This window comes from Rhinoderma darwinii, chromosome 3 (genome assembly GCF_050947455.1).
Source record: "Rhinoderma darwinii isolate aRhiDar2 chromosome 3, aRhiDar2.hap1, whole genome shotgun sequence".
Taxonomy (NCBI): Eukaryota; Metazoa; Chordata; class Amphibia; order Anura; family Rhinodermatidae; genus Rhinoderma; species Rhinoderma darwinii.
In genome coordinates this window covers 223,115,270-223,129,406 of record NC_134689.1, presented here as the reverse complement: position 1 = coordinate 223,129,406, position 14,137 = coordinate 223,115,270, and positions in this window count along the sequence as shown.

Sequence of the window (14,137 nt, the reverse complement as noted above, 5' to 3'; positions counted from 1 at the left end):
AGCAACTTACAGTGATAACCTTTTTACTGCTTTTGCCGCTGAACTGATATTGCTTGTCATATTGGTTAAAAAAAAATCACTTTCCTCTGTGTTCAATAAGCAGGATGCATCTGGAAAATCTAACAAGTATTATGTATATGAAATAATCTAAACTTGTTCTACCATAACGGTAGGAAAAGTAGTACTGTGTATAGTAATAATTGAGGAGAATGGGCATAAACTGAAATTCAAGTAGAAATTTAAATTGGTATCATATGGTTGCCCTACCCACTCCCAAAGTTAACTTACCTTGCTGTTTCCTTGCAGGCTTGTGCTGAAGCCTGCCTTATCTATTATTCTCTAAGGTTGTCATGAGCTGTCCAGGAACCTGTACAATTAATAGCTCTCTGTGTGGGCATGTACAGGCTGTTATTTCCTGTGCAGATTCCCAGGTGGTCTATGACATTGACTGCTTTAGAAAGGATAGACACTTTTTTTTCCCCTTTCACTTTTTTGCCCCTCTCTTTATTATTAATCTTCAGAAATGTTAGCTAAAACAAATAAATATTTCCAATTAAAATAACTCCAATACAACAGGATGTAACCACTCCCAATTTGAACTTGGACCTTTACCTTTAACCCAGAAGTGATAGTTAGCACTATATTTTTTATCTATGTATCTTATACAATAAATAGGCATTTTATTCACATCAATGTGAAGAAGCTTTTTCATCACCGACCATCTGGTAACACGACACCGCGCAGGAGCGCCTTCATTTAGGAGTATTTCTTTCTCTCTTGTACTTCAAATATTATACCCATCGGAACCTGCTGGTGATACCAGTTCACGGTGCCTACTCCGAACGCCAGCAGACTGCCTATCCACTGAGTCTATGTATTCATTACGCCCTAAATTTGTGTTGTGCAGACTCCACTGCACAACCAAAAAAGGTGAATGTGCATTATATTCAATGTTTGCACTCTCGTCTGTTTAATACAGTTGTCCTACGATATTACCTTAACTCTCTTTTTTTCCCCTTTTTCAAAATTTAGAAAGAAAAGAGCAGGCTTCAACAGATGCCTGCAAGAAGAGAACAGCAGGAGATCTGAAGATGGAGACTGATCATGGTTGTATAACTTTGGGGTGGATAGGGTGTCTGAAATCGGACCGAAAGCTTCTTTATCAAACTTTTACATGAAGTTTCACTTTAAACTAAATTTAAAGGAAGATCTAGCTTCTGTGTAGTCTTTAAAAATGGTTCACTCCCCTAAGAATAGTAGATAATATCTCAACATATCCTGAGATGATCATCTTTGAAATAAACATTTTGCAATACTCTGTCACGAGATGTCTATGCTATAAGTGTCTTTGTTTGTGGACACCCAGTGTTTGTGATGTGATTATCAGCCTGTCAAGGGTTTTGCTAGCATGTTGTAATGCTGGGGATAGGGAAACAGACAAGTGAGCCCTAATCCACCCGCCACTCAGTCCCTGCCTACTTGCAACGACCTGCCCTAGGCGACGGGGTACAACTGGGCGACGGTCCCTACACTCAAAATGTGCACGACAGACAAACAGACAAGGGAACAAAGAAGGAAGGGGAATGGGGAAGTTGCCCACGTAACCCGTGAGCAACAAGCGAGGTGAACGAGCCGAGTCAAACAAGGAGATGAGCGAGGTACAAATACGCAGAGCAGAAGAATGGTCAGAAAAGCCAAGGTCAGTCACAAGCAGAGGATCAGTAGTACAAGAACCTGCAGCAGGGCCAGGAAACCAAAAGAGAAGAATCACAAGCAAGGAGAAACAGGAAAGGCAGGTATAAATAGACAGAGGGCGGGAGCTAGCTCCGTCTGGCCAGGCTGCGATAGGCTCTCCCACTCCTAAGCCTGCCATCCTGAGTGGTGGAAGATGGAGTCAGTCTCACAGACATAGAAGCAGGTGCAGACTAATTACCTATGGGCGTTGACACAGAAGCTGTGCCTGGCAGATCCTTTACACATGTTGTGATATTTTATAAGGAGAAATTGGAGTCCTTGACCAAATTCAAGCAAAGATAAGGCTAAACACATTACAATGGTGCTACCTGCTATACATGCCGTGTCAGTGTTAACAAAAGCTACCAATCATCATTTTTCCAGAGCAAGTTTGTGTCTATGTACTGATATCCTTATGACAATGGACCGATCCAAATCACTTTTCACTATCCAAATAAATATGTACAACATAACTACCTTGAAAGGTTCATGGAAAAAGAGTGGGGAAAACTCATGCAACGTTTCAACCTAACATTGGTTTGTTTTAAGCATACAAACAAAGTGCAAGCGGCATCATATATTAGGGAAATAGCCCAGCCTAATTGATTATATATGCAAATATATGTGTAAACATTTACATGTTAATCTGTGATAATAAACAGTCAAATATTGATAAGGTACTCACAATAACTTATACTCACAAATTGTGATATCTACTGGATGGAAATCTAAATCGAGCTGTGGTTAGAAAAAGCCATAAAATAAAAAGGACACTCTCACCATTCTGCTATCCCACTGCATATGCCCAGAGTCACAATTGTGCAGGCACAGGATCCACAGGCGTCTTCACTGCCTAGCAACCAAGTGTGGCACTATATAAAGTCCCCCCTATAGATAGTGCCACAACCAGTCCCCCCTGTAGATAGTGCCACAACCAGCCCCCCTGTAGATAGTGACACACTCAGTCCCCCCTGTAGGTAGTGCCCCCCCCAACAAATAATAAAACTTAAACTCACTTAGCCCCATTCCCACGACGAACAGAGCTGCAGTGTCTCTTCAGCCACATTAAGCTTGCAGCCTATGAGACACTAGACAGGACCCTTGCATAGGCTGCCTTGATGCAGTGAAATCATCGCGACGGCCTGCACAAGGATCCTGTCCCAGTATCTTAAAGGGTGCAGGCCTAATGTGGCCTGTAGCCTAGTAAATGGTGAAGCAGGGAGCTCACAGCTCTATGCTCCACTATAATATTCAATTGTATCTGTATCCTGAGGACACAGATACAATTGAATGTAGAAGTCGTCTGAGGATCCGGGGCACCAGGTTAAAGATTCGGAGCTTATACCCCAGATACCTGATGCTAGCGACCTCTGCACCTCAGTCAGGGCCGGCTCCAGTTTTATGTGGGCACTTGGGCGACACAGACTAAGTGGGCCCGTTTGCAGGGGAACTCACGGCGACAGTAAAATTGCAGAAAACGTCACTTTGTGCCCCTATATAGAAGTTAGGCCATTTTCATGCCCCCATAAATTAAGTGCCCACTATAGATAGTGCTACAACGCCCACCTCCCAGGTAGTGCCACACAGACCCTCTTCCAGGTAGTGCAACACAGCCTCCCCAGGTAGTGACACACAGCCACCCTCCCAGGTTGTGCCACACAGTCCTCCTCCCAGGTAGTGCCACACAGCCCCCCTCCCTGGTAGTGCCAGACAGCCCACCTCCCTGTAGGTAGTGCCTTTTGGGCTCCCTCTAGGAGTGGAATACACAACCAGAGCATTGCCGATGCTCTGGACAGGGGATTCTGCTTCAGGAGGTGCCCCTGACGTCACTGTACATATATGACCAGTGATGTCAGGGCAACCCGAGAGCCATAATCCCAGGCAGAGCGCTACTAGACTCTGCCTGGGACTCTTGCTCTGCTCCTGACATCACTGTCCATATATGGATAGTGATGTCCGGAGCAGAGCTGAAGTCCCGGGCAGAGTGCTAGTAAAGGCTCTGCTCTAGTACTCCGGCTCTAGGAAAGCCCTTGACATCACTGTCCATATATGGATAGTGATGTCAGGGGCAATCCCAGAGCCAAAGTCCCGTTCAGAGCACTACTAACACTCTGCGTGGGACACTGCTCTGCTCCTGACACCACTGTCCATATATGGACAGTGATGTCAGGGGCTTCCTCAGAGACTGTACCGGAGCAGCACTCTGCTTGGGACTCCTTCTTTCCACCTGGTATCACTGTTCATATATGGACAGTAATGTCAAGGGCAAGCCCAGAGCCAAAGTCAAACTACTAGCACTCTGCCTGGGAGTCTGCAGCCTAGTAAATGGCTACCTCCCTGCTCTGCCATAACTATTGAACGTGGCTTTGCTACCGCTGTAGTAGCCATAGCAGGTGCTAGTGGGGCCACTGGGCATGGGGAGCCCGTGACGGCGGGCTGCATGGGCCCCTCATGCCGCGGATCCCCTATGGCTGCTACAGTGGTAGTTACGCTGCCTCCTAGACAGGGGCTCCCTCTAGAAGCAGAATCCCGTCGGTTACACTCTTGCCGGGGATTCCACTCCAGGAAGAGCCATGATGGCAGCGTCCACACCCGGTAAGCGAGTGGGCCCCCTGAAGGGTAGTGGGCCCCGGGACTTGCCCAGATTTGCTGGGTGCTGACGTAGGCCCTGGCCTCAGTATGTAGTTTTACATTTCTAATCTACAATTTAAAAAAATGAGTGCTCTCTACCCTTGTAAACTGCACATACCATTCATATCAGTATAAGACAGAAAAATACCAAGAGGGGGAGGGATGACTAGATATATAAACAATAACATAGGGACAGCTAAAATAAGTTGAATACCTTACCCAAAATCGGAATTACTGGTTGTCTGTGTGTCTGTAGAAGAAACTTGCTAGCTAATAAAGTCCTGTGTTCACAGCGACATCGACTCTGATTCAAGCAGGCCGTTTCTCTTTATCTCTCTCTCTCTCTCTCTCTCTGCAGTGTGAGGGAGCAGTGTAATCTGAGCTAGATAGCTTGTATAGACAGTGGCCTTGACTGGGCTGGAGTTCCACTGTAACGGTAACATGACAGATAATGATAAGAACTTCTTGTTAGAGAATTAGGAAAAAGGAAACGTCTACAGCACCGCCCATCAAAATCATAGAGCCCAATATCAAAATCTAGTAAAGCCCCATCCCCCACTTAGCGCTCTCAGACAAATTCAGACTCTCTGTTTTCAGACATTAAGGTGTCTTTTACATACTAATGCACTGTTTTAGCCCGGTGAAACTTGCAACAGGTTTCGACTTAGGCTAAAATGCCAGGTCAGACCTGGCATTGTTTTCTGACTTTTGTTCAGGTAGAAAAGGGGAGGAAGTTGCATTAGGCATTAACCCTTGCCTTTTTTTTTCTCTCATTTGTATGTCGAAAAAAGTGGCGCAGGTGCATCATATACATGGTGCTCATTCTGAAACTCATATTTTTCATTTATAATGGTGGTTTCTCTTGGCTCAAATACCCACAAAATCTCTCTCAGACCGGAGCAGGCAAAACTAAATTGGGTATGATCCAACAAATACCCTAAATAACATATATAAAGTACAGTGAAGTTTACTGCTCAGACGGCACTGGTAACAGTCCAATATCATTCAGTATGGGCTCTCTCCCAGAAAAATGCAGTGGACAGTCCGCAATCCAATGAGGGTGTGGATGGTAATTCTTATCCTTGTAGTTCCACCAAGCTCCTTATCGTCTCTCTCCACATTCAAAGAACTCCTGGTAGGAAAAGGATCTTATGTCTCTAATAGATGGAAAAAGGAAGACACATAGTGCAACACCCTCTGAAAAAAGATTGCTCCACGCCAAGTTTAATCCATACTCACAGAAGTAACAAGAAATAAAAGCATCAAGGTAAGTAAAAATCTTTAACATTTCTAGGCGGCACGCCAAACACTCTCGCCCGACCCTGGGTTTCGCCCTTCCGGCTTCCTCCGGCTCTCACCATGGGGCCCATAGCAGTTGCGTGTTTTGCCTCTATGGAAGGTAAAGCACTGTGAAGTTTTCATATTTCACGGGAGGTAGGCTTTAGGATTCAAATAATCATATAAAATGTAACTGTTTATGGCTGACTTTAGTTGCAAAGCTTTGATTATCAAATGAATATCATATATTTATCATATATTTTTCCACAATAAAGGGGTTGTCTCAGAATAGATTTTGGTGACATATCGCTAGGATCCTGTACTGTGACATGAAACTGAAATATATAATTTCTGTCACTGAACACAAAGCTCATCTTGAGCATTGTGTTTCCAATAGCAGAAGCACTGCTTCTGGCAGTTGCTAGGGAACCCTGTGACATCATTAACGATGTCACAGGGATTCCATGTGTCGAGGGGGATTGGAGGCATTCTGAGAGGATGCAAGTTTGTGCATACAGAACACTGCTAACAGTGATCTGATGGGCTATTACTATCACATTACTGTTATCGGTGGTCTGTGTATGGGTATAACATTGAAAACATAGATCAAGTGTTCCCTCTTAATAATAAAACATGAAAAATTGAAGCAAATAAATAAAAATGACTAAAAAAAGCTAACATTTCTAACTCACATTCAGGGCCAGCCTTAGGTTGGATGCAACCCTGTGCGGGACCCTCTATTGCTGCCCCCCACTAACCAAAAATGTACCACATATATAGATATCCCCATACTGGAACATATATACTGTACATACATAAAGGCACATATTTAGACATACAGGCATATATATATATGTACACACACACAAACACACACCTAATTGGACATATACAAATACATAAAGGTAAATATATAGACATACAGGCAAATAAATATATATGTATATACATATATATATATATATATATATATATATATATACACAGGCACATACAGTGAAGGAAATAAGTATTTGATCCCATGCTGATTTTGTAAGTTTGCCCACTGTCAAAGACATGAACAGTCTAGAATTTTTAGGCTAGGTTAATTTTACCAGTGAGAGATAGATTATATTTTAAAAAAAACAGAGAATCACATTGTCAAAATTATATATATTTATTTGCATTGTGCACAGAGAAATAAGTATTTGATCCCTTTGGCAAACAAGACTTAATACTTGGTGGCAAAACCCTTGTTGGCAAGCACAGCAGTCAGACGTTTTTTGTAGTTGATGATGAGGTTTGCACACATGTTAGATGGAATTTTGGCCCACTCCTCTTTGCAGATCATCTGTAAATCATTAAGATTTCGAGGCTGTCGCTTGGCAACTCGGATCTTCAGCTCCCTCCATAAGTTTTCGATGGGATTAAGGTCTGGAGACTGGCTAGGCCACTCCATGACCTTAATGTGCTTCTTTTTGAGCCACTCCTTTGTTGCCTTGGCTGTATGTTTCGGGTCATTGTCATGCTGGAAGACCCAGCCACGAGCCATTTTTAATGTCCTGGTGGAGGGAAGGAGGTTGTCACTCAGGATTTGACGGTACATGGCTCCATCCATTCTCCCATTGATGCGGTGAAGTAGTCCAGTGCCCTTAGCGGAGAAACACCCCCAAAACATAATGTTTCCACCTCCATGCTTGACAGTGGGGACGGTGTTCTTTGGGTCATAGGCAGCATTTCTCTTCCTCCAAACACGGCGAGTTGAGTTAATGGAAAAGAGCTCAATTTTAGTCTCATCTGACCACAGCACCTTCTCCCAATCACTCTCAGAATCATACAGATGTTCATTTGCAAACTTCAGACGGGCCTGTACATGTGCCTTCTTGAGCAGGGGGACCTTGCGGGCACTGCAAGATTTTAATCCATTACGCGCGTAATGTGTTACCAATGGTTTTCTTGGTAACTGTGGTCCCAGCTGCCTTGAGATCATTAACAAGTTCCCCCCGTGTAGTTTTCGGCCGAACTCTCACCTTCCTCAGGATCAAGTATACCCCACGAGGTGAGATTTTGCATGGAGCCCTAGATCGATGTCGATTGACAGTCATTTTGTATATCTTACATTTTCTTTCTATTGCACCAACAGCTGTTTCCTACTCACCCAGCGTCTTACTTATGGTTTTGTAGCCCATTCCAGCCTTGTGCAGGTCTATGATCTTGCCCTTGACATCCTTATAAAGCTCTTTGGTCTTGCCCATGTTGTAGAGGTTAGAGTCAGACTGATTAATTGAGTCTGTGGACAGGAGTCTTTTATACAGGTGACCATTTAAGACAGCTGTCTTTAATGCAGGCACCAAGTTGATTTGGAGCGTGTAACTGGTCTGGAGGAGGCTGAACTCTTAATGGTTGGTAGGGGATCAAATACTTATTTCTCTGTGCACAATGCAAATAAATATATATAATTTTGACAATGTGATTTTCTTTTTTTTTTTTTATATATATATAATCTATCTCTCACTGGTAAAATTATGCTAGCCTAAAAATTCTAGACTGTTCATGTCTTTGACAGTGGGCAAACTTACAAAATCAGCAAGGGATCAAATACTTATTTCCTCCACTGTATACACATACAGACCCATATATACCAATACAGGCACATATATACACAGTACAGATAATGTAGTGGATGTTGCCTGCAGTCCTATGTAACACCACAGATAAAACACAGTGATAACTCTCTGAGTACAGATAATGTAGTAGTGTTACATGCAGTCCTATGTAACTTCACAGATAACACACAGTGATAACTCTCTGAGTACAGATAATGTAGTAGATGTTACCTGCAGTCCGATGTAACCTCACAGATAATACACAGTGACAACTCTGTAACACCACAGGGCATGCACCATATTGATGGAATGAGCATTCACCATACATACACGGATGGCGTTAAGAGGTTAACGAGGCTCTGTCACCACATTATAAGTGCCCTATCTTGTACATAATGTGATCAGCGCTGTAATGTAGATTACAGGAGTGTTTTTTATTTAGAAAAATGATCATTTTTGACTGAGTTATGTCCTATTTTAGCTTTATGCTAATGACAATAGACAACTGGGCGTGTTTTACTTTTTGACCAAGTGGGCATTGTGGAGAGAAGTGTATGGCGCTGACCAATCAGCGTCATACACTTCTCTGCATTCATTTATCAGCAAATAGTGATCTTACTAGATCACTATTTGCAGTCACATACACACATACTAATGTTACTGAAGTGTCCTGACAGTGAATAGAGATCACTACCAGCCAGGACGTGATGTCTATTCAGAATCCTGACACTTCAGTAACGTTTGTGTGAAATTTAAAGAACAGCAAGCGTAATCTCGCGAAATTACGCTGTAAACTGTCATTTAAAACGAGATTACGCTTGCTGTGCTGTAAATTTCCCACAAACGTTACCGAAGTGTCAGGATTCTGAATAGACATCACGTCCTGGCTGGTGGTGAGATCTATTCACTGTCAGGACACTTAAGTAACATTAATGTGTGTGTATGTGGCTGCACATAGTGATCTAGCAAGATCACTATGTGCTGTGTAAATGAATGGGGAGAAGTGTATGACTGGTCAGCAACATACACTTCTCTCCACAACGCCCACTTGGTCAAAAAGAAAAATACGTCCAGTTGTCCAATAAGAAAGTCATAAGCTAAAATCGTTGACTAAATAAAAAACTGCTGTAATCTACATTACAGCGCTGATCACATTATGTAGGAGATAGGGCACTTATAATGTGGTGACAGAGCCTCTTTAAGGGGGTTGTCCAGGTATAAACTTTTTATGTGGCAGCAGGAGAGGAGGGTTTCAAATAAAAAAGAGCCAATACTTACCTCTCTCCTCTCAAACATTCCTGCGGTGGGGGCTTCCGTCACCTCTGTTCTCTGTATGTACAAAGAGTGGCTGCAGCGATGACATCACGCCGACAGTACATCACCACTGCTGCCTATTACTGGTCTAGGCTGAAAACCGTTAAGCCTATTCATAGGCTGCAGCGGTGGTGTAATGTCGACTTGATGTATACAGAGAACAGAAGTGACGGACGCTGCAAATGCAGGAACATCTGGGAGGAGAGAGGTAAGTATAAGTTATTTATTTTATTTTTTTAACTCCACCTGCTGCTTCAACAACATGTTTTGTTTTTTTCCAGACAACCCCTTTAAAGGCTATTTATACCTATTGAAAAAGTGGGTGTTTTTTTTTTAAATAAAAATGTGTATCAGTGTGTTTTGTGCAACTTTCTAAATACTTTTTATTAAATGAGTTGCACTTTTTGAGATACAGCTGCCTTATATCCTGTATACAGAGCAGCTGTATCTAGCGCTAAAACCTGTATTTGTCAGGTAGGTCAGTGTCAGCGAATCCACGCAAGATCGAGCTGTTATCGATCACATATGAGATCATAACTTAGATGTGATCGATAACAGGTGGATCCTTCATGTCAGAGACACGCAGGACCAGCTGTCACTGAACCCGCCAGTCCCACTGACATGACAGATACAGGTTTCAGCGCAGGATACAGTTGCTCTGTATACAGGATATAAAGCAGCTGTAACTCAAAAAGTACAATTAAATTCTTAAAAATTATTTAGAAAGTTGCACCAATCACACTGATACATATTTTTATTTTAAAAAACAAGAAAATAAACTATTTCAAATGGCGTACACAGCCATTAAAGGCTTTAACCCCTTAATGACCAGCCTATTTTAGACCTTAATGACCAAGCCATTTTTTACGTTTTTCCATCGTCGCATTCCAAGAGCTATAACTCTTTTATTTTTGCGTCGACATAGCTGTATAAGGTCTTGTTTTTTGCGGGACAAGTTGTACTTTTTAATAGCACCATTTTGGGGGACATATTATTTATTGATTAACTTTTATTAACTTTTTTTTGGGGGGGAATAGAAAAAAAACTGAAATTTCGCCACTCTTTTTCGCGTCTTAAATCAACGGTGTTTACAGTGTGATATAAATAACACCATAACTTTATTCAGCCGGTTGTTATGATTGCAACGATACCAAATTTGTATAGTTTTTTTATGTTTTACTACTTTTACACAGTAAAAACGCTTTTTTTTCAAAATTATTTGTTTTTGTGTCTCCATGTTTGAAGAGCCGTAACGTTTTCATTTTTTCGCCGATGCGGTTGTATGAGGGCTTTTTTTTTGCGGGAAGACTTGTAGTTTTTATTGGTACCATTTTTGAGTAGATGCGACTTTTTGATCACTTTTTATAACATTTTTTTAAAGTCAGGATTCACAGAAAACAGCAATTTTTCCATAGTTTTTTTTATTAAATTTTTTACGGCGTTCACCGTGCGGGTTAAATAATGTTATAGATTTATAGTCGGGGTCGTTACGGACGCGGCGATACCAAATATGTGTAACTTTTTTACTTTATTTTGTTTTTTTTTATATTAAAGCATTGTGTAAGGGGAAAAGCTGGGTTTTTCATTTTTTTTCACATTTTTTTTTTCATTAACTTTATTAAACTTTTTTTTTACTTTTTTACTAGTCCCACTAGGGGACTATAATATGCGATTCTCCGATCGCTATTGTAATACACTGCAATACTTTTGTATTGCAGTGTATTACTGCCTGTCCGTTTAAAACGGCCAGGCATCTGCTAGGTCATGCCTCCGGCATGATCTAGCAGGCAGTCGCTCCAGGCAGACCTGGGGGCCTTTATTAGGCCCCCGGCTGCCATTAGAGACACAGACACTCGGCGATCGTATCGCCGGGTGTCGGTGGGGGAGAGAGGGAGCTCCCTCCCTCTCTCCAAAACCACTCAGATGCGGTGCACGCTATTGCGCACCGCATCTGAAGGGTTAAACGGGTGAGATCGATACTAATATCGATCTCACCCGGCAGAGCAGGGACGCTCCCAGCCCTCAGCTGCATCTAGCAGCTGAGAGCAGGGAGATTTGACACTCCCTGCTCTGTTTACTTTATCCTGATGCAGTGCCGTAAAAAGGCATATGCATCAGAATAAAGCCCGTTAGTGGCCGCCGTTAAAAGGCGTATTGGCGGTCACTAACGGGTTAAAGGCTATGTAAACCTTTGATGGGCATTTTTTTTTTCATAAACAGGTCAGTCAGTGTATTTGGTGTAACTTTTTAATTAGTCTTTATTAAAAAAATGTTTTACTTTTTTAGATACAGCTGCTCTGTATTCTCTATGTAGCACTAAATCCTGTTCCCGTCAGGCAGGATCCACCTATTAGCCAACACCTCTAAGTTCATATGGCTTCATTCACATCTGCGTCGGGACTCCGTTCATGGTTCCTTCAGAGCTTTCCATCAGGGGAAACCATGAATGAAATCCAAAGTGAAACAAACAGAAACCATAGGTTTCCGTTTGCATCACCATTGATTTCAATGGTGACAGATCCGTTGCAAATGGATTCCGTTTGTCACCATTGTGTAAGGGTTCCGTTGTTTTGACAGAATCAATACCATAGTCGACTCTACTACTGATTCCGTCAAAACAACAGAACCCTTACACAACGGTGACAAACGGAAACCTTTTTCACCGGATACGTCACCATTGCAATCAATAGTGATGCAAACAGAAACCTATTGTAATGATGGGGGTAGGGAAACAGACAAGTGAGCCCTAATCTACCCGCCACTCAGTCCCTGCCTACTTGCAACGACCCGCCCTAGGCGACGGGGTACAACTGGGCGACGGTCCCTACGCTCAATAAGTGCACGACAGACAAACAGACAAGGGTACAAAGAAGCTAAGGGAAATGGGGCAGTTGCCCACGGCAACACCGTGAGCAATAAGAGTGGTGAACGAGCCGAGTCAAACCAGGAGTGTACGAGGTACCAAACGCAGAGCAGGAGAGTAGTGAACAAGCAGAGTCAAACCAGGAGTGTACGAGGTACCAAACGCAGAGCAGGAGAGTAGTCAGTAAGTCAGGGTCCGTATGAAGCAGGGACAAATAGTTCAAGAAGCTGCAGCAGGGCCAGGAAACCAAACGAGAAGAATCACAAGCAAGGAGGAACAGGAAAGGCAGGTATAAATAGACAGAGGGCGGGAGCTAGCTCCGTCTGGCCAGGCTGTGATAGGCTCTCCCACTCCTAAGCCTGCCATCCTGAGTGGTGGAAGATGGAGTCAGTCTCACAGACATAGAAGCAGGTGGAGACTGATTACCTATGGGCGTTGACACAGAAGCTCTGCCTGGCAGATCCTTTACACCTATGGTTTCCCTTTGTCTCAGTTTGGATTCCATTCAAGGGTTCCCCTGACGGAAAGGGCCGACGGAACCCATGAACGGAGTCCAGAAGCAAATGTGAACAAAGCCTTCCTTAGATGTGATAGATTACAGGTGGATCCTGGGTGTCAGAGATGTGGGACCCGCTGACACTGACCCGTCAGGTACCCGGGACTGACGGATTCAGGTCATAGCGAAAAATACAACTGCTCTGTATAGAGAACACCGAGCAGCTGTATCTAAAAAAGTAAAACACATTTTTAATAAAGACTAATTACAAAGTTACACCAAACACATTGACTGACCTCTTTATTAAAAAAAAAACATGTCCATCAAAGGTATACATAGCCTTTAACATAACAGGGTTTAAAAAGGCAACAAATGGTAAATGTGCACTATGGAGGCACTGAATTCGGTGCCTATTTGCCATTTATTAACACTTTAGTGTCCTTCTGTTTGGTGTACCCTTGATTACCATTTGCCATTTACTGTCCCTTTTGCACCTTTTGTTACAGAACAATAAAGGGCAACAAAAGGGCAAATAGGCATCAAGAGGACACTGAACAGAAGAACACTGAGGGGGCAATAAGTGGCAAATGGGCACCAAGGTGGCACTGAATCCTCTGCCCTTTTGCCATTATTGTCCTTTTTAGACCCCCATGAGTGCCCCCATTCAACCAAAGCCCATAGTCAGTGACTGACCTGCTGGGCTTCTCACAATCACTGGCCTCTGGTGCTGCTGGAGCTGGAGCTGCCTTGGAGAAAAACGTTTCCTTGGTTTCCCCTCCAGCCTAGGAAACTCATAGGAAGATAGCGCTGTGTCTCCTCCCTGTCTTGCATCCTAAATGATGTCATCATACCTGTTTCATCATTCAGGATGCAGGACGGGAAAAGTGAGTGGTGACCGTGGCGTGGGACATCCAGTTTTGAGGTTGGTGCAGTTAGTGAGTGGCATCTGACCCGCTGGTGTCCCAAGTAGTGGCCACGGCATGGGGCACGTGTACACACTGGCGCCCCCCTTCCAGAGTGGCGGCTGGCGCCCTGTGCGACCGTACCAGTCGCACGTATCTAAGGCCGGCCATGTCCACATGCATCAGTATTAGTGATCCTGCTTGATACTAAAATATTTTTTTGTGGGCGTCAGGTGCTCAGGCATTTTGCAAAATAAAATGTATGCTGCCGTAATATGAAACGACATTACTTTTTGTATGATGCCACATCAAGCCATACATGCCATTTGTTTTT